The following is a 5,690-nucleotide window of genomic DNA, read 5'->3' as shown; positions in this document are numbered from 1 at the left end:
GGCTAAGAGTCACCAATCCCAGGGTGGCTGGAGCGGAGCGGGGAGGCCGGCGGGGGAAGGAGGATGTAGGCTGCAGCCACACACCCACACACACACCCACACACACCCAAACACACATGCAGGAAAAGCACAGACCCAGTAGTGAGCTGGAGTTGTCCCGCAACTCAGGGCAGCGGCCCAGTTTGCAGCAGCACCTCTAAAGGAATGTTGTGGTATATGGCTGGTCATGAAACTTCCATGCTCACTAGGTGTGGACCCCTGGGCCTCTGTCCCCATCCTTGTTAACCCACCAGCAGATTGTCCTTTAAACCTTCAGGCTTGACTGCCAGGCCAGAATGATTTCGGAGAGAGCTCTGCGTGACCAGCCATCAGGCAGGTGCCCCTCTGCCCCTCCTTCCACCGGGACAACCAGGCTCAGGCTGCTGAGCCCTGGGGGGTGAGCCTGGCAACTCCTCCAGGCCTCATTTCCCTCTCTGTGCTGGAAACTGCCCCAACTGGAGCGCTGGAGCTGCCCTACCACATGGTTCCTCCTACCAGGAGAGGGTCCATACTTCTACCCTGCTATGGAATCCAGAAACCTCCAGGGGCCCCCTCTACCAGCTCTCCAGGGCTAATGCCTCTCCCCTCCGCCTCCCCACCCCACTCCTCCTTGACTCGACTCATCCAGACTCAGGAACTTCCAGAGTTCTAGCTTCTGTCCCTCCTGCTGTAATCTCAGGGGAGAGGAACAGAAGGTGAGGCTGAGCTCTGCCCCTGCCCCTGCCCCAGCATTGGTCTCTTCACTGCTTCCCTTCCCCCCCTACACACACAGTTACGTTTTTCCTGGCTCTAATCTGCCTCCCTGCAGCTCAGCCATCTTCTCCCCTGATCTTTCAAACCTCTAGTCCTGTTCCCGCCTCACCCTGTTGAGGGGGCTTGTTCTGTTCACCTCACACCTGAGATAGAAAGCCCCAGGGGAGAGTCAGAGTCAGGATTAGGCCCAGAAAGAGCCAGAGAGAGATGATGCTGCTGAAAGATATGAGGGGAGATGCAAAGTGGAAGACAGTGTCAGAGCAATTAGTCATTCCCAACGTTTATGATGGGTGCAGGGCTTGAACACTTGCAAGGTGCTTGGGCATAGAGCAGTCCATTTGATTTTCATCACCAGTGCCAGATAGGTAGGTACGAAATATTCCTACTTTTCAGATGAGGAAACTGTGGCTCAGAAGATTAAGTCACTTCCCAGGAGTATAAATTTCCCTGGCAATGTGGGACATGACTCCTGGGGTTGAGCCTGGACCTGGCATCATGGAATTGAGAACATTTTCTTGACAAAAAGTGGGATGCAAAATGAAACAAAATACAGTTTCAGTGGCTGAGAGATTTCAAATGGAGTCACAAGGTCATTCTGGAGGGTATTCCTATGTACTATATAAATATCCCTTTTTTAGTTTTTAGTGTATTGGAAAAGCTAGAAGGAAATACCTGATACTGTTGAACTGCAATCCAGTAGCTTTGATTCTTGAAGATGATTGTATAACTATATAGTTTACGGCGTGATTGTGAAAACCTTGTGGTTCACATTCCTTTTACCTAGTGTATGGACAGGTAAGTAGAAAAATGGGGACAAAAATTAAATGAATAATGGGAGGGGGAGTGGTATGAGATATTTTGGGTGTTCTTTTTTACTTTTTTTTAATTCCTATTTTTATTTCTTTTTGGAGTAATGAAAATGCTCAAAAATTGTGGTGATGAATGTATAACTGTATGATGGTACTGTGAACAGCTGATTGCACACTGTGGATGATTGTATGGTATGCAATTATATCTCAATAAAACTGGATTTTAAAAAAAGAGAAAGAAAAAAGGTTAAGTCACTTGCTCTGGGACCTACATCTACTAATCAGTAGAGAACAAATTCACATTTTTCTCACTCCAAATCTGTCCTTTTTACTGCACTAGAGTGAACTTTGACCTGTAGAGGGAGCAGTTAACTCTACCCGAGGGAGACTTAGGAGTTTTGGGGTCTTCTGTTACATCTTGGAATTCAGAAGAAAGTTATCTCTGCACAAGTTTACTACAAAGACTCCTGCTCCACTGAGGCCTTCTCCACTCGCCCTATTTAAAATCACAACCACCCCAATATTCCACATCCCCAAAAAAAGTGCTTTTTGCTTCAAAGCACTTATTACATCCAACGTGCTAACTCTTCTACTGATTTGTTACACTCCCCCACTGAATGTGAGCATAATGAGGCCAAGGATTTTTGCCTGTTTTGTTTGCTATTGTATCCCTAGCCCTATACTGTTTGGCATGTAATAGTTGTATAAACATTTAATTATAAAATGAGGAGAAAAAAAAAAAGACAGCTAAGCTTCTTGTATCATCCCCCAAAGCGTGGATATTCCATGGAGCACTGGTAGGGTCCTGAAACATTTGTCTCCCCACCTCACATTCCCAAACCAACCCCCAGCAAACCCCAGGATTGAGACAGGCTGAGAGAAGTCACCCTGGCTACACAGGGCTCTGCATTCAGCTCAGAGTGAGGGCAGCAGCTGGGTCTCCAGGCCTCTTTATTATGCAAGAAGCTAATGGGACCTCATTAAAAGCTTCCCATCACACAGCTAATTACAGGGCTGTATGGGCAAAGAATATGGGCCAGACCCAGGACTGGGAGCACATGGTGGGAAGAGGGACTGAAGTAAGGCGGCCGTTTACATGCAGATGGCATGACTGAGATGTTCCTTTGAGAAACTTGGGTGCTGTTCCTAATTGGACCTCCCCATCCCTCTCTGCCCCCTCCCACGAGGAGAAGGCCCAAGCTAGGCCTGCTGGGGTGGGGTGGGGGGGGCAGGAGGAGTTGCTGCTAGACCCAGGACCGCCAAACCTCCTGGGTCCCTTCTCTGTGTCAATACCCAACCCCAAGCCAGCCATCCCTGCCCCCGAGGCCCTGGCACCAGGGAAGCAGGGCTTCTGCAAAGGTCCACCATGAATAATGCCCTTTGATGACGCAGCATCTCACAGAGGATGGTGGGAGCCAAGGATGGGGGGAGGAGAGGGATGGCTGGGAGAACTGATCACCCCTTGATCTCTAGGATTAGGAAAGACTTCAAAGAGCTAATGCTGAACAAGTTAGAGAGGTGGTGAAGGAGGGAGGCTTTGGAGGGCTGGAGCAGGCCTGGCTTCATATTGCCACAAAGCATATGCAAATAGCATATAAAGTGGGTGTTGAGAGATACAAACACTTTTTTTTCCTTTTTTTTTTGGAACACCTACATTTTATTTGAGCCCCATCACAGATGCTAACTGTCACTACCCAGAGAAGCAGGGTACTCGGATTTCAAGGTCCCCAGCAGGCCCTTCCCACTGCAGCTCCCTGTCCTCATGCTGGGGCAGGGCTGGGGTGAGGCAGGAGGAGGCTGGGTAGTTATGTTGACATGAGATGGGTTACTCAGTCATTTCTGAGGAGGGAAAGCTGGAGGCAGACACAGCTCAGGCCTTGTGCACACAAGATAACCTGCACATGTCAACTTCAGATGCACAACTTGGGTGCACACATGTGGACCCTCTCAATACCCTGGAGGGGAGCTGGAGGTGCAGAGAGATAAGGAGGATCCAGGGCCAAATGCAACTTTGGGTGGGAGACACTAGTGAAGAAGGGAAGGATGTTGGGTTCTGCCAAGTCCCGCAGCCAAGAAACAGCTGGGAGACAAGCCATAGCAAGGGGTTAGAAGAGCCCCTCAGTGACTGGGGGAGAAATGGGCTGACCGGGAAGGACTGAGCTGGTTTGAGCTGAGATGCTGGACTGGCTCCTCAAGGAGATTAGGAGAGTCCAGGGGAGCTTGTGCCCCCAGAGGCTGAAAACCTGGAGCCTTGAGTGCTGGACTGGCAGAGAAAGGAGAGGGCAGGAGGGGTGACTGGCAGCAGAACTCCGGCTTCTCACCGGTGGTGGAGGCCAGTTCAAGGCCTGTAACAGAGGTGAGGAAACTGCACCCTGAAGGCTGAAGGGGATGGAAAGACACCCTTGGGCCTTGAAGAGAGGCAGAGACAGGAAAAAAAGGAAGGGAGAAATGAGAGAGTAAAGGAGAAGAAGAGGAGCTTCTGCCCGTCCTTGAACTGGCATCAATCAATGTGACCGATGAGGGGAGGGCAGGAGAGTGACCAGTGACCCCGGCCCTCCCCCCACCTACCCCCAGCTCTGAGCTGACAGTGCCTTCAGCCCTGGGAAAGGAAAAGCAGGATAGGGAGCAGCCGCTGCATCTGCTCCTGAAATTGCTTCTGAAAATGACCAGACACTTCACTGGGAAAGTGACGACAATTTGGGCCCTGGGAGCAGGAGATGAGGCAGAGAGCGGGGGCGGTCAGGCTCAGGTCACCCACACCCTTCTTCTCTGCCAGACAGGATCTTCTCAGCAATTCTGAGAAGTCAAGGTTGGGGGTGGGGGGTGTCTGTCGGGGGTGGGGAAGGCCGGCCAGAGCCTGAGCTACCCCACTTTGGATATGTACCCGCCCACCCCACCCCCCAGGACAGGCTGGAGCATCTCCGCCACCTGGAAAGAGCTGACTCCCTGGATCCATACCCAGCTCAGAGCAGGGCGAGCCCGAGGCTCCTGGGGCTTGTGCTGCAAGAGCAAGATTAATCTGCAGGCGGGGGAGATATTAATCAGGCCTCCCCCGCCAGCGTGATTACCTGGGGCCGTAAGCCGCCTGCTGATGGAAGGCAGGCAGAGGGAGAGACCCCAGCCTCAAGACACACGAGCTCAGTGGAGGAGCCAGGGAAGAGGCAGGGAAGGCAGAGACCCTGAAGGAGAAAGGGACATCCAGAGACAGAGACACAGGCAGCCATTTGTAAGCACTCAGAGAGCACAGATTTAAAAACTGCAAACATATGAGCTGCTTGTTCCCCAAAGGTAAAGACAGTGTAGAGTCAATGAGAAAATAGATATGAAGCGGGGTGGGAAGATATTTAAAGCATTATACAAAATGTTATGTATTGACATTAGTCAGAGCCCACAGAAACAGACAAGGAGATGGTGCGAGACAGACGGAGACAGACAAAGATAATAGCGATGACACGGGGAAAATAAACAAAGGCTAGAGGGAGGAAGTCGAGTCATAGGGATGGGGAAGCCTGGGGGGGCCCTCCCCTGTCCAAGTGTCACCAGCTGCGGGACCCAGCTGTGGGACAGCGATCAGCTAAGACGGCTGGCAGCAGCTGGCACCCCGGGTGTATGGAAGGGAAGGGGTTGCCAGGGACGGGGAATCCGTGTGAGCAGGCCAGTGCCAAGCTTGGGGGTGGGGGCGGGTAGAGCTCCTGGGTGCGGGGAACCCTGCCTTCCCCAGCTCACCTCAGCTTACATGAATCTTCTGGCCTTGAGCCTCTTGTCAGACTAAATCTCCAAAGGATCCCAGTTTCCGCCAGGACAGGGATCCTCGCTTCTTCCCTCTGGGGACACACTTAATGAATCAGGCCATTGGCCACCTGCGACCTGGGCCCATCCCGGGTGCCCCCCTTCCCCACCCCAGCCTCTCCAACTGAACTCATCAGGTCAAGGAGCCCGGAGACAATTGCCCTTCTTTTCCATTCTTATTATCTGCCTTAGCTGGCTCCAAGGAGCCTGAGAGGGGAAAGAGAGTGGGGGAGGGGATCCAAGTGTAACTGGTGAAAAGCTGGGGAAGGGACATAGGCGCCACCCAAACTGAGCAAACCG

Source organism: Choloepus didactylus, chromosome 8 (assembly GCF_015220235.1).
Source record: "Choloepus didactylus isolate mChoDid1 chromosome 8, mChoDid1.pri, whole genome shotgun sequence".
Classification (NCBI taxonomy): domain Eukaryota; kingdom Metazoa; phylum Chordata; class Mammalia; order Pilosa; family Megalonychidae; genus Choloepus; species Choloepus didactylus.
This window is presented reverse-complemented; position numbering follows the sequence as displayed.